This window comes from Somniosus microcephalus, chromosome 19 (assembly GCF_052327205.1).
Source record: "Somniosus microcephalus isolate GS21.2 chromosome 19, FLI_Smic_1.0, whole genome shotgun sequence".
In the NCBI taxonomy this organism is placed as follows: domain Eukaryota; kingdom Metazoa; phylum Chordata; class Chondrichthyes; order Squaliformes; family Somniosidae; genus Somniosus; species Somniosus microcephalus.
The window spans coordinates 23,160,806-23,175,818 of record NC_141005.1 but is presented as its reverse complement, the minus strand read 5'-3'; the positions used below and the strand labels follow the sequence as shown (position 1 = coordinate 23,175,818).

The 15,013-nt window shown below is 46.6% G+C and overlaps 5 non-coding genes and 1 pseudogene across 5 annotated transcripts; all 6 read left to right on the top strand.

The window, feature by feature from the left end:
- Positions 1-486: 486 nt before the first annotated feature.
- LOC147103847 (5S ribosomal RNA) lies at positions 487-605 on the top strand. The gene has a single exon (XR_015072561.1). It is a non-coding gene; the product is annotated as a 5S ribosomal RNA (ribosomal RNA).
- Positions 606-3,032: 2,427 nt separating this feature from the next.
- Positions 3,033-3,151, top strand: LOC147103846 (5S ribosomal RNA). The gene has a single exon (XR_015072623.1). It is a non-coding gene; the product is annotated as a 5S ribosomal RNA (ribosomal RNA).
- A 2,404-nt stretch (positions 3,152-5,555) lies between these two features.
- On the top strand, positions 5,556-5,674 carry LOC147103845 (5S ribosomal RNA). The gene has a single exon (XR_015072882.1). It is a non-coding gene; the product is annotated as a 5S ribosomal RNA (ribosomal RNA).
- A 2,413-nt stretch (positions 5,675-8,087) lies between these two features.
- On the top strand, positions 8,088-8,206 carry LOC147103844 (5S ribosomal RNA; annotated as a pseudogene).
- A 2,423-nt stretch (positions 8,207-10,629) lies between these two features.
- LOC147103843 (5S ribosomal RNA) lies at positions 10,630-10,748 on the top strand. Its single transcript, XR_015072605.1, has one exon. It is a non-coding gene; the product is annotated as a 5S ribosomal RNA (ribosomal RNA).
- A 2,431-nt stretch (positions 10,749-13,179) lies between these two features.
- LOC147103842 (5S ribosomal RNA) lies at positions 13,180-13,298 on the top strand. The gene has a single exon (XR_015072753.1). It is a non-coding gene; the product is annotated as a 5S ribosomal RNA (ribosomal RNA).
- Positions 13,299-15,013: the final 1,715 nt, after the last annotated feature.

Sequence of the window (15,013 nt, the reverse complement as noted above, 5' to 3'; positions counted from 1 at the left end):
AATTTTCCCACCACCGAGGTTAGGCTGACTGGCCTGTAATTATGCGGTCTATCCCTCTCTCCCTTTTGAAAGAACGGTAGCACGTTAGCAGTCCTCCAGTGGTCGGGCACCACACCTGTAGCCAGAGAGGATTGTAAAATGATGGTGAGAGCCTGTGCTATTTGGTGTCTTACTTCTCTTAAGAGTGTGGGATAGATTTGATGCGGGCCTGGGTATTTGTCCAGTTTGAAAGATACTACAGCCCTTAAGACTTGGTGTTTGAGCATGTTTATTTGATGTAATATTTGAATAGAAGGCAATGAAGGGTTGGGCTTGTAGTTTGTTTGTGTGGGAGGCAGAGCAGCAAGAAGAGGTGGAGGGGGGGTGGGGGGTTGCGGGAGGAGTAAAATTTGTAAATGTAAATTGAGTGTTGAATACTTGTATGAATGCGTAGAAGAGAAAAAAATGGGCGACAGCTTTAAGTAAAGAGAAAGCCAGCTAGCATATGCCTACGGCCATACTAGTCTGAATGCGCCCGATCTCGTCTGATCTCGGAAGCTAAGCAGAGTCAGGCCTGGTTAGTACTTGGATGGGAGACCGCCTGGGAATACCGGGTGCAGTAGGCTTTTGCTGCCGCCACAGGCTGCTCAACGTTTTGCACACACGCGCACACACTGCTCTTAATCAATCAACATCCTTTTTGCTGCTCTCTCTCTCTCTCTCTCTGTCTCTCTCTCTCGCTTTCCTTTGACCATTTCTTCGCTGCACATTCTCCTGCTGCTACACAAATGCAAGGGGCTCCAGACACAGGGCCGAAATAAGCAGAAGAAGAAAATAAGATAGCCAAAATACACACACTGGCGGAGGGCCACCAGGACACAGCAGCAGAGAGGAGAGACAAGGTGCATAGAAAACTCGGAGGGACAAACAGCAACAGAACAAAGAAGAATGTAGAAAGAGCAGCAGTTAAATTCAGGAAAAAAGCAAAGCCAACTAGCATGCTGTTGAAATGCATGTGTGTTAATGCGAGGAGTGTTACAAATAAGATTGACGAGTTGCAGGCGCAAGTTGCCACATGGGGTTATGCAATAGTAGCCATAACGGAGACCTGGCTTCAAAATGGGCGGAATTGGAAACTAAACAATCCTGGCTACAATGTAATAACATTTGTAGAAGTCGTGTGGGCAGATGTCACATGATCAGGCAGAATCATAGAAATTTACAGCACAGAAGGAGGCCATTCGGCCCATCTTGTCCGTGCCAGCCGACAAAGAGCAATCCACCCAAATCCCACTTTACAGCACTTGGTCCGTAGCCTTGTTGGTTACGGCAGTTCAAGTGCATATCCAAGTACTTTTTAAACGTGATGAGGGTTTCTGCCTCTACCACCCTTTCAGGCAGTGCATTCCAGACCCCCACCATTCACTGGGTGAAAAAATGTCTCCTCAAATTCCCTGTAAACCTCCTACCAATTACTTGAAATCTATTATTGACCCTTCTGCTAAGGGAAATAGGTCCTTCCTATCCACTCTATCTCGGCCCCTCATAATTTTACACACCTCAATTAGGTCTCGCCTCAGCCTCCTGTGTTCCAAAGAAAACAACCCCAGCCTATCCAATCTTTCCTCATAACTAAAATTCCCCAGCCCAGGCAACATCCTCGGAAATCTCCTCTGCACCTTCTCTAGTGCAATCGCATCCTTCTTGTAATGTGGTGACCAGAACTGCACGCGGCACTCTAGCTGCGGCCTAACTAGTGTTTTATACAGTTGAAGCATAACCTCCCCGCTCTTATATTCTACGCCTCGGCTAATAAAGGCAAGTATCCCGTATGCCTGCTTAACCACTTTATCTACCTGTCCTGCTACCTTCAGGGATCTGTGGACATGCACTCCAAGGTCCCGCTGATCCTCTGCATTTCTCAGTGTCCTACCATTTATTGTGTATTCCAACTGAATTCCATTTGCCACTGTTCTGCCCACTAGACGAGTCCATTGATATCTTCCTGCAGTCTACAGCATTCTGTTTCATTATTAACCACACGGCCAATTTTTGTATCATCTGCAAACTTCTTAATCATACTTCCTACATTCAAATCCAAATCATTGATATATACCAGAAAAAGCAAAGGGCCCAGTACTGAGTCGGTGCAGGCTCGATGGGCCGAAATGGCCTCTATCTGCACTGTGGGGTTTCTGTGATTCTGTGAGCCCTGCGGAACCCCACTGGAAACAGCCTTCCGGTCACAAAAACACCCTTCGACCATTACCCTTTGTTTCCTGCCTCTGAGCCAATTTTGGATCCAACTTGCCACTTTGCCTTGGATCCCATGGGCTTTTACTTTCGTGACCAATCTGGCATGCGGGACCTTATCAAAAGCCTTGCTAAAATCCATATAGACTACATCAAAGGCACTACCCTCATCGACCCTCCTTGTTACCTCCTCGAAAAATTGAATTGCGTTAGTCAGACACGACCTTCCGTTAAGAAATCCATGCTGACTGTCCCTGATTAATCCGTGTCTTTCTAAATGAAGATTTCTCCTGTCCCTCAGAACTTTTTCCAATAATTTTCCCACCACCGAGGTTAGGCTGACTGGCCTGTAATTATGCGGTCTATCCCTCTCTCCCTTTTGAAAGAACGGTAGCACGTTAGCAGTCCTCCAGTGGTCGGGCACCACACCTGTAGCCAGAGAGGATTGTAAAATGATGGTGAGAGCCTGTGCTATTTGGTGTCTTACTTCTCTTAAGAGTGTGGGATAGATTTGATGCGGGCCTGGGTATTTGTCCAGTTTGAAAGATGCTACAGCCCTTAAGACTTGGTGTTTGAGCATGTTTATTTGATGTAATATTTGAATAGAAGGCAATGAAGGGTTGGGCTTGTAGTTTGTTTGTGTGGGAGGCAGAGCAGCAAGAAGAGGTGGAGGGGGGGTGGGGGGTTGCGGGAGGAGTAAAATTTGTAAATGTAAATTGAGTGTTGAATACTTGTATGAATGCGTAGAAGAGAAAAAAATGGGCGACAGCTTTAAGTAAAGAGAAAGCCAGCTAGCATATGCCTATGGCCATACTAGTCTGAATGCGCCCGATCTCGTCTGATCTCGGAAGCTAAGCAGAGTCAGGCCTGGTTAGTACTTGGATGGGAGACCGCCTGGGAATACCGGGTGCAGTAGGCTTTTGCTGCCGCCACAGGCTGCTCAACGTTTTGCACACACGCGCACACACTGCTCTTAATCAATCAACATCCTTTTTGCTGCTCTCTCTCTCTCTCTCTCTCTCTCGCTTTCCTTTGACCATTTCTTCGCTGCACATTCTCCTGCTGCTACACAAATGCAAGGGGCTCCAGACACAGGGCCGAAATAAGCAGAAGAAGAAAATAAGATAGCCAAAATACACACACTGGCGGAGGGCCACCAGGACACAGCAGCAGAGAGGAGAGACAAGGTGCATAGAAAACTCGGAGGGACAAACAGCAACAGAACAAAGAAGAATGTAGAAAGAGCAGCAGTTAAATTCAGGAAAAAAGCAAAGCCAACTAGCATGCTGTTGAAATGCATGTGTGTTAATGCGAGGAGCGTTACAAATAAGATTGACGAGTTGCAGGCGCAAGTTGCCACATGGGGTTATGCAATAGTAGCCATAACGGAGACCTGGCTTCAAAATGGGCGGAATTGGAAACTAAACAATCCTGGCTACAATGTAATAACATTTGTAGAAGTCGTGTGGGCAGATGTCACATGATCAGGCAGAATCATAGAAATTTACAGCACAGAAGGAGGCCATTCGGCCCATCTTGTCCGTGCCAGCCGACAAAGAGCAATCCACCCAAATCCCACTTTACAGCACTTGGTCCGTAGCCTTGTAGGTTACGGCAGTTCAAGTGCATATCCAAGTACTTTTTAAACGTGATGAGGGTTTCTGCCTCTACCACCCTTTCAGGCAGTGCATTCCAGACCCCCACCATTCACTGGGTGAAAAAATGTCTCCTCAAATTCCCTGTAAACCTCCTACCAATTACTTGAAATCTATTATTGACCCTTCTGCTAAGGGAAATAGGTCCTTCCTATCCACTCTATCTCGGCCCCTCATAATTTTACACACCTCAATTAGGTCTCACCTCAGCCTCCTGTGTTCCAAAGAAAACAACCCCAGCCTATCCAATCTTTCCTCATAACTAAAATTCCCCAGCCCAGGCAACATCCTCGGAAATCTCCTCTGCACCTTCTCTAGTGCAATCGCATCCTTCTTGTAATGTGGTGACCAGAACTGCACGCGGCACTCTAGCTGCGGCCTAACTAGTGTTTTATACAGTTGAAGCATAACCTCCCCGCTCTTATATTCTACGCCTCGGCTAATAAAGGCAAGTATCCCGTATGCCTGCTTAACCACTTTATCTACCTGTCCTGCTACCTTCAGGGATCTGTGGACATGCACTCCAAGGTCCCGCTGATCCTCTGCATTTCTCAGTGTCCTACCATTTATTGTGTATTCCAACTGAATTCCATTTGCCACTGTTCTGCCCACTAGACGAGTCCATTGATATCTTCCTGCAGTCTACAGCATTCTGTTTCATTATTAACCACACGGCCAATTTTTGTATCATCTGCAAACTTCTTAATCATACTTCCTACATTCAAATCCAAATCATTGATATATACCAGAAAAAGCAAAGGGCCCAGTACTGAGTCGGTGCAGGCTCGATGGGCCGAAATGGCCTCTATCTGCACTGTGGGGTTTCTGTGATTCTGTGAGCCCTGCGGAACCCCACTGGAAACAGCCTTCCGGTCACAAAAACACCCTTGTTTCCTGCCTCTGAGCCAATTTTGGATCCAACTTGCCACTTTGCCTTGGATCCCATGGGCTTTTACTTTCGTGACCAATCTGGCATGCGGGACCTTATCAAAAGCCTTGCTAAAATCCATATAGACTACATCAAAGGCACTACCCTCATCGACCCTCCTTGTTACCTCCTCGAAAAATTGAATTGCATTAGTCAGACACGACCTTCCGTTAAGAAATCCATGCTGACTGTCCCTGATTAATCCGTGTCTTTCTAAATGAAGATTTCTCCTGTCCCTCAGAACTTTTTCCAATAATTTTCCCACCACCGAGGTTAGGCTGACTGGCCTGTAATTATGCGGTCTATCCCTCTCTCCCTTTTGAAAGAACGGTAGCACGTTAGCAGTCCTCCAGTGGTCGGGCACCACACCTGTAGCCAGAGAGGATTGTAAAATGATGGTGAGAGCCTGTGCTATTTGGTGTCTTACTTCTCTTAAGAGTGTGGGATAGATTTGATGCGGGCCTGGGTATTTGTCCAGTTTGAAAGATGCTACAGCCCTTAAGACTTGGTGTTTGAGCATGTTTATTTGATGTAATATTTGAATAGAAGGCAATGAAGGGTTGGGCTTGTAGTTTGTTTGTGTGGGAGGCAGAGCAGCAAGAAGAGGTGGAGGGGGGGTGGGGGGTTGCGGGAGGAGTAAAATTTGTAAATGTAAATTGAGTGTTGAATACTTGTATGAATGCGTAGAAGAGAAAAAAATGGGCGACAGCTTTAAGTAAAGAGAAAGCCAGCTAGCATATGCCTACGGCCATACTAGTCTGAATGCGCCCGATCTCGTCTGATCTCGGAAGCTAAGCAGAGTCAGGCCTGGTTAGTACTTGGATGGGAGACCGCCTGGGAATACCAGGTGCAGTAGGCTTTTGCTGCCGCCACAGGCTGCTCAACGTTTTGCACACACACGCGCACACACTGCTCTTAATCAATCAACATCCTTTTTGCTGCTCTCTCTCTCTCTCTCGCTTTCCTTTGACCATTTCTTCGCTGCACATTCTCCTGCTGCTACACAAATGCAAGGGGCTCCAGACACAGGGCCGAAATAAGCAGAAGAAGAAAATAAGATAGCCAAAATACACACACTGGCGGAGGGCCACCAGGACACAGCAGCAGAGAGGTGAGACAAGGTGCATAGAAAACTCGGAGGGACAAACAGCAACAGAACAAAGAAGAATGTAGAAAGAGCAGCAGTTAAATTCAGGAAAAAAGCAAAGCCAACTAGCATGCTGTTGAAATGCATGTGTGTTAATGCGAGGAGCGTTACAAATAAGATTGACGAGTTGCAGGCGCAAGTTGCCACATGGGGTTATGCAATAGTAGCCATAACGGAGACCTGGCTTCAAAATGGGCGGAATTGGAAACTAAACAATCCTGGCTACAATGTAATAACATTTGTAGAAGTCGTGTGGGCAGATGTCACATGATCAGGCAGAATCATAGAAATTTACAGCACAGAAGGAGGCCATTCGGCCCATCTTGTCCGTGCCAGCCGACAAAGAGCAATCCACCCAAATCCCACTTTACAGCACTTGGTCCGTAGCCTTGTAGGTTACGGCAGTTCAAGTGCATATCCAAGTACTTTTTAAACGTGATGAGGGTTTCTGCCTCTACCACCCTTTCAGGCAGTGCATTCCAGACCCCCACCATTCACTGGGTGAAAAAATGTCTCCTCAAATTCCCTGTAAACCTCCTACCAATTACTTGAAATCTATTATTGACCCTTCTGCTAAGGGAAATAGGTCCTTCCTATCCACTCTATCTCGGCCCCTCATAATTTTACACACCTCAATTAGGTCTCGCCTCAGCCTCCTGTGTTCCAAAGAAAACAACCCCAGCCTATCCAATCTTTCCTCATAACTAAAATTCCCCAGCCCAGGCAACATCCTCGGAAATCTCCTCTGCACCTTCTCTAGTGCAATCGCATCCTTCTTGTAATGTGGTGACCAGAACTGCACGCGGCACTCTAGCTGCGGCCTAACTAGTGTTTTATACAGTTGAAGCATAACCTCCCCGCTCTTATATTCTACGCCTCGGCTAATAAAGGCAAGTATCCCGTATGCCTGCTTAACCACTTTATCTACCTGTCCTGCTACCTTCAGGGATCTGTGGACATGCACTCCAAGGTCCCGCTGATCCTCTGCATTTCTCAGTGTCCTACCATTTATTGTGTATTCCAACTGAATTCCATTTGCCACTGTTCTGCCCACTAGACGAGTCCATTGATATCTTCCTGCAGTCTACAGCATTCTGTTTCATTATTAACCACACGGCCAATTTTTGTATCATCTGCAAACTTCTTAATCATACTTCCTACATTCAAATCCAAATCATTGATATATACCAGAAAAAGCAAAGGGCCCAGTACTGAGTCGGTGCAGGCTCGATGGGCCGAAATGGCCTCTATCTGCACTGTGGGGTTTCTGTGATTCTGTGAGCCCTGCGGAACCCCACTGGAAACAGCCTTCCGGTCACAAAAACACCCTTCGACCATTACCCTTTGTTTCCTGCCTCTGAGCCAATTTTGGATCCAACTTGCCACTTTGCCTTGGATCCCATGGGCTTTTACTTTCGTGACCAATCTGGCATGCGGGACCTTATCAAAAGCCTTGCTAAAATCCATATAGACTACATCAAAGGCACTACCCTCATCGACCCTCCTTGTTACCTCCTCGAAAAATTGAATTGCGTTAGTCAGACACGACCTTCCGTTAAGAAATCCATGCTGACTGTCCCTGATTAATCCGTGTCTTTCTAAATGAAGATTTCTCCTGTCCCTCAGAACTTTTTCCAATAATTTTCCCACCACCGAGGTTAGGCTGACTGTCCTGTAATTATGCGGTCTATCCCTCTCTCCCTTTTGAAAGAGCGGTAGCACGTTAGCAGTCCTCCAGTGGTCGGGCACCACACCTGTAGCCAGAGAGGATTGTAAAATGATGGTGAGAGCCTGTGCTATTTGGTGTCTTACTTCTCTTAAGAGTGTGGGATAGATTTGATGCGGGCCTGGGTATTTGTCCAGTTTGAAAGATGCTACAGCCCTTAAGACTTGGTGTTTGAGCATGTTTATTTGATGTAATATTTGAATAGAAGGCAATGAAGGGTTGGGCTTGTAGTTTGTTTGTGTGGGAGGCAGAGCAGCAAGAAGAGGTGGAGGGGGGGTGGGGGGTTGCGGGAGGAGTAAAATTTGTAAATGTAAATTGAGTGTTGAATACTTGTATGAATGCGTAGAAGAGAAAAAAATGGGCGACAGCTTTAAGTAAAGAGAAAGCCAGCTAGCATATGCCTACGGCCATACTAGTCTGAATGCGCCCGATCTCGTCTGATCTCGGAAACTAAACAGCGTCAGGCCTGGTTAGTACTTGGATGGGAGACTGCCTGGGAATACCAGGTGCAGTAGGCTTTTGCTGCCGCCACAGGCTGCTCAACGTTTTGCACACACACGCGCACACACTGCTCTTAATCAATCAACATCCTTTTTGCTGCTCTCTCTCTCTCTGTCTCTCTCTCTCGCTTTCCTTTGACCATTTCTTCGCTGCACATTCTCCTGCTGCTACACAAATGCAAGGGGCTCCAGACACAGGGCCGAAATAAGCAGAAGAAGAAAATAAGATAGCCAAAATACACACACTGGCGGAGGGCCACCAGGACACAGCAGCAGAGAGGAGAGACAAGGTGCATAGAAAACTCGGAGGGACAAACAGCAACAGAACAAAGAAGAATGTAGAAAGAGCAGCAGTTAAATTCAGGAAAAAAGCAAAGCCAACTAGCATGCTGTTGAAATGCATGTGTGTTAATGCGAGGAGTGTTACAAATAAGATTGACGAGTTGCAGGCGCAAGTTGCCACATGGGGTTAGGCAATAGTAGCCATAACGGAGACCTGGCTTCAAAATGGGCGGAATTGGAAACTAAACAATCCTGGCTACAATGTAATAACATTTGTAGAAGTCGTGTGGGCAGATGTCACATGATCAGGCAGAATCATAGAAATTTACAGCACAGAAGGAGGCCATTCGGCCCATCTTGTCCGTGCCAGCCGACAAAGAGCAATCCACCCAAATCCCACTTTACAGCACTTGGTCCGTAGCCTTGTAGGTTACGGCAGTTCAAGTGCATATCCAAGTACTTTTTAAACGTGATGAGGGTTTCTGCCTCTACCACCCTTTCAGGCAGTGCATTCCAGACCCCCACCATTCACTGGGTGAAAAAATGTCTCCTCAAATTCCCTGTAAACCTCCTACCAATTACTTGAAATCTATTATTGACCCTTCTGCTAAGGGAAATAGGTCCTTCCTATCCACTCTATCTCGGCCCCTCATAATTTTACACACCTCAATTAGGTCTCGCCTCAGCCTCCTGTATTCCAAAGAAAACAACCCCAGCCTATCCAATCTTTCCTCATAGCTAAAATTCCCCAGCCCAGGCAACATCCTCGGAAATCTCCTCTGCACCTTCTCTAGTGCAATCGCATCCTTCTTGTAATGTGGTGACCAGAACTGCACGCGGCACTCTAGCTGCGGCCTAACTAGTGTTTTATACAGTTGAAGCATAACCTCCCCGCTCTTATATTCTACGCCTCGGCTAATAAAGGCAAGTATCCCGTATGCCTGCTTAACCACTTTATCTACCTGTCCTGCTACCTTCAGGGATCTGTGGACATGCACTCCAAGGTCCCGCTGATCCTCTGCATTTCTCAGTGTCCTACCATTTATTGTGTATTCCAACTGAATTCCATTTGCCACTGTTCTGCCCACTAGACGAGTCCATTGATATCTTCCTGCAGTCTACAGCATTCTGTTTCATTATTAACCACACGGCCAATTTTTGTATCATCTGCAAACTTCTTAATCATACTTCCTACATTCAAATCCAAATCATTGATATATACCAGAAAAAGCAAAGGGCCCAGTACTGAGTCGGTGCAGGCTCGATGGGCCGAAATGGCCTCTATCTGCACTGTGGGGTTTCTGTGATTCTGTGAGCCCTGCGGAACCCCACTGGAAACAGCCTTCCGGTCACAAAAACACCCTTCGACCATTACCCTTTGTTTCCTGCCTCTGAGCCAATTTTGGATCCAACTTGCCACTTTGCCTTGGATCCCATGGGCTTTTACTTTCGTGACCAATCTGGCATGCGGGACCTTATCAAAAGCCTTGCTAAAATCCATATAGACTACATCAAAGGCACTACCCTCATCGACCCTCCTTGTTACCTCCTCGAAAAATTGAATTGCGTTAGTCAGACACGACCTTCCGTTAAGAAATCCATGCTGACTGTCCCTGATTAATCCGTGTCTTTCTAAATGAAGATTTCTCCTGTCCCTCAGAACTTTTTCCAATAATTTTCCCACCACCGAGGTTAGGCTGACTGGCCTGTAATTATGCGGTCTATCCCTCTCTCCCTTTTGAAAGAACGGTAGCACGTTAGCAGTCCTCCAGTGGTCGGGCACCACACCTGTAGCCAGAGAGGATTGTAAAATGATGGTGAGAGCCTGTGCTATTTGGTGTCTTACTTCTCTTAAGAGTGTGGGATAGATTTGATGCGGGCCTGGGTATTTGTCCAGTTTGAAAGATGCTACAGCCCTTAAGACTTGGTGTTTGAGCATGTTTATTTGATGTAATATTTGAATAGAAGGCAATGAAGGGTTGGGCTTGTAGTTTGTTTGTGTGGGAGGCAGAGCAGCAAGAAGAGGTGGAGGGGGGGTGGGGGGTTGCGGGAGGAGTAAAATTTGTAAATGTAAATTGAGTGTTGAATACTTGTATGAATGCGTAGAAGAGAAAAAAATGGGCGACAGCTTTAAGTAAAGAGAAAGCCAGCTAGCATATGCCTACGGCCATACTAGTCTGAATGTGCCCGATCTCGTCTGATCTCGGAAGCTAAGCAGAGTCAGGCCTGGTTAGTACTTGGATGGGAGACCGCCTGGGAATACCAGGTGCAGTAGGCTTTTGCTGCCGCCACAGGCTGCTCAACGTTTTGCACACACACGCGCACACACTGCTCTTAATCAATCAACATCCTTTTTGCTGCTCTCTCTCTCTCTCTCTCTCTGTCTCTCTCTCTCGCTTTCCTTTGACCATTTCTTCGCTGCACATTCTCCTGCTGCTACACAAATGCAAGGGGCTCCAGACACAGGGCCGAAATAAGCAGAAGAAGAAAATAAGATAGCCAAAATACACACACTGGCGGAGGGCCACCAGGACACAGCAGCAGAGAGGAGAGACAAGGTGCATAGAAAACTCGGAGGGACAAACAGCAACAGAACAAAGAAGAATGTCGAAAGAGCAGCAGTTAAATTCAGGAAAAAAGCAAAGCCAACTAGCATGCTGTTGAAATGCATGTGTGTTAATGCGAGGAGCGTTACAAATAAGATTGACGAGTTGCAGGCGCAAGTTGCCACATGGGGTTATGCAATAGTAGCTATAACGGAGACCTGGCTTCAAAATGGGCGGAATTGGAAACTAAACAATCCTGGCTACAATGTAATAACATTTGTAGAAGTCGTGTGGGCAGATGTCACATGATCAGGCAGAATCATAGAAATTTACAGCACAGAAGGAGGCCATTCGGCCCATCTTGTCCGTGCCAGCCGACAAAGAGCAATCCACCCAAATCCCACTTTACAGCACTTGGTCCGTAGCCTTGTAGGTTACGGCAGTTCAAGTGCATATCCAAGTACTTTTTAAACGTGATGAGGGTTTCTGCCTCTACCACCCTTTCAGGCAGTGCATTCCAGACCCCCACCATTCACTGGGTGAAAAAATGTCTCCTCAAATTCCCTGTAAACCTCCTACCAATTACTTGAAATCTATTATTGACCCTTCTGCTAAGGGAAATAGGTCCTTCCTATCCACTCTATCTCGGCCCCTCATAATTTTACACACCTCAATTAGGTCTCGCCTCAGCCTCCTGTGTTCCAAAGAAAACAACCCCAGCCTATCCAATCTTTCCTCATAACTAAAATTCCCCAGCCCAGGCAACATCCTCGGAAATCTCCTCTGCACCTTCTCTAGTGCAATCGCATCCTTCTTGTAATGTGGTGACCAGAACTGCACGCGGCACTCTAGCTGCGGCCTAACTAGTGTTTTATACAGTTGAAGCATAACCTCCCCGCTCTTATATTCTACGCCTCGGCTAATAAAGGCAAGTATCCCGTATGCCTGCTTAACCACTTTATCTACCTGTCCTGCTACCTTCAGGGATCTGTGGACATGCACTCCAAGGTCCCGCTGATCCTCTGCATTTCTCAGTGTCCTACCATTTATTGTGTATTCCAACTGAATTCCATTTGCCACTGTTCTGCCCACTAGACGAGTCCATTGATATCTTCCTGCAGTCTACAGCATTCTGTTTCATTATTAACCACACGGCCAATTTTTGTATCATCTGCAAACTTCTTAATCATACTTCCTACATTCAAATCCAAATCATTGATATATACCAGAAAAAGCAAAGGGCCCAGTACTGAGTCGGTGCAGGCTCGATGGGCCGAAATGGCCTCTATCTGCACTGTGGGGTTTCTGTGATTCTCTGAGCCCTGCGGAACCCCACTGGAAACAGCCTTCCGGTCACAAAAACACCCTTCGACCATTACCCTTTGTTTCCTGCCTCTGAGCCAATTTTGGATCCAACTTGCCACTTTGCCTTGGATCCCATGGGCTTTTACTTTCGTGACCAATCTGGCATGCGGGACCTTATCAAAAGCCTTGCTAAAATCCATATAGACTACATCAAAGGCACTACCCTCATCGACCCTCCTTGTTACCTCCTCGAAAAATTGAATTGCGTTAGTCAGACACGACCTTCCGTTAAGAAATCCATGCTGACTGTCCCTGATTAATCCGTGTCTTTCTAAATGAAGATTTCTCCTGTCCCTCAGAACTTTTTCCAATAATTTTCCCACCACCGAGGTTAGGCTGACTGGCCTGTAATTATGCGGTCTATCCCTCTCTCCCTTTTGAAAGAACGGTAGCACGTTAGCAGTCCTCCAGTGGTCGGGCACCACACCTGTAGCCAGAGAGGATTGTAAAATGATGGTGAGAGCCTGTGCTATTTGGTGTCTTACTTCTCTTAAGAGTGTGGGATAGATTTGATGCGGGCCTGGGTATTTGTCCAGTTTGAAAGATGCTACAGCCCTTAAGACTTGGTGTTTGAGCATGTTTATTTGATGTAATATTTGAATAGAAGGCAATGAAGGGTTGGGCTTGTAGTTTGTTTGTGTGGGAGGCAGAGCAGCAAGAAGAGGTGGAGGGGGGGTGGGGGGTTGCGGGAGGAGTAAAATTTGTAAATGTAAATTGAGTGTTGAATACTTGTATGAATGCGTAGAAGAGAAAAAAATGGGCGACAGCTTTAAGTAAAGAGAAAGCCAGCTAGCATATGCCTACGGCCATACTAGTCTGAATGTGCCCGATCTCGTCTGATCTCGGAAGCTAAGCAGAGTCAGGCCTGGTTAGTACTTGGATGGGAGACCGCCTGGGAATACCGGGTGCAGTAGGCTTTTGCTGCCGCCACAGGCTGCTCAACGTTTTGCACACACACGCGCACACACTGCTCTTAATCAATCAACATCCTTTTTGCTGCTCTCTCTCTCTCTGTCTCTCTCTCTCGCTTTCCTTTGACCATTTCTTCGCTGCACATTCTCCTGCTGCTACACAAATGCAAGGGGCTCCAGACACAGGGCCGAAATAAGCAGAAGAAGAAAATAAGATAGCCAAAATACACACACTGGCGGAGGGCCACCAGGACACAGCAGCAGAGAGGAGAGACAAGGTGCATAGAAAACTCGGAGGGACAAACAGCAACAGAACAAAGAAGAATGTAGAAAGAGCAGCAGTTAAATTCAGGAAAAAAGCAAAGCCAACTAGCATGCTGTTGAAATGCATGTGTGTTAATGCGAGGAGTGTTACAAATAAGATTGACGAGTTGCAGGCGCAAGTTGCCACATGGGGTTATGCAATAGTAGCCATAACGGAGACCTGGCTTCAAAATGGGCGGAATTGGAAACTAAACAATCCTGGCTACAATGTAATAACATTTGTAGAAGTCGTGTGGGCAGATGTCACATGATCAGGCAGAATCATAGAAATTTACAGCACAGAAGGAGGCCATTCGGCCCATCTTGTCCGTGCCAGCCGACAAAGAGCAATCCACCCAAATCCCACTTTACAGCACTTGGTCCGTAGCCTTGTAGGTTACGGCAGTTCAAGTGCATATCCAAGTACTTTTTAAACGTGATGAGGGTTTCTGCCTCTACCACCCTTTCAGGCAGTGCATTCCAGACCCCCACCATTCACTGGGTGAAAAAATGTCTCCTCAAATTCCCTGTAAACCTCCTACCAATTACTTGAAATCTATTATTGACCCTTCTGCTAAGGGAAATAGGTCCTTCCTATCCACTCTATCTCGGCCCCTCATAATTTTACACACCTCAATTAGGTCTCGCCTCAGCCTCCTGTGTTCCAAAGAAAACAACCCCAGCCTATCCAATCTTTCCTCATAACTAAAATTCCCCAGCCCAGGCAACATCCTCGGAAATCTCCTCTGCACCTTCTCTCGTGCAATCGCATCCTTCTTGTAATGTGGTGACCAGAACTGCACGCGGCACTCTAGCTGCGGCCTAACTAGTGTTTTATACAGTTGAAGCATAACCTCCCCGCTCTTATATTCTACGCCTCGGCTAATAAAGGCAAGTATCCCGTATGCCTGCTTAACCACTTTATCTACCTGTCCTGCTACCTTCAGGGATCTGTGGACATGCACTCCAAGGTCCCGCTGATCCTCTGCATTTCTCAGTGTCCTACCATTTATTGTGTATTCCAACTGAATTCCATTTGCCACTGTTCTGCCCACTAGACGAGTCCATTGATATCTTCCTGCAGTCTACAGCATTCTGTTTCATTATTAACCACACGGCCAATTTTTGTATCATCTGCAAACTTCTTAATCATACTTCCTACATTCAAATCCAAATCATTGATATATACCAGAAAAAGCAAAGGGCCCAGTACTGAGTCGGTGCAGGCTCGATGGGCCGAAATGGCCTCTATCTGCACTGTGGGGTTTCTGTGATTCTGTGAGCCCTGCGGAACCCCACTGGAAACAGCCTTCCGGTCACAAAAACACCCTTCGACCATTACCCTTTGTTTCCTGCCTCTGAGCCAATTTTGGATCCAACTTGCCACTTTGCCTTGGATCCCATGGGCTTTTACTTTC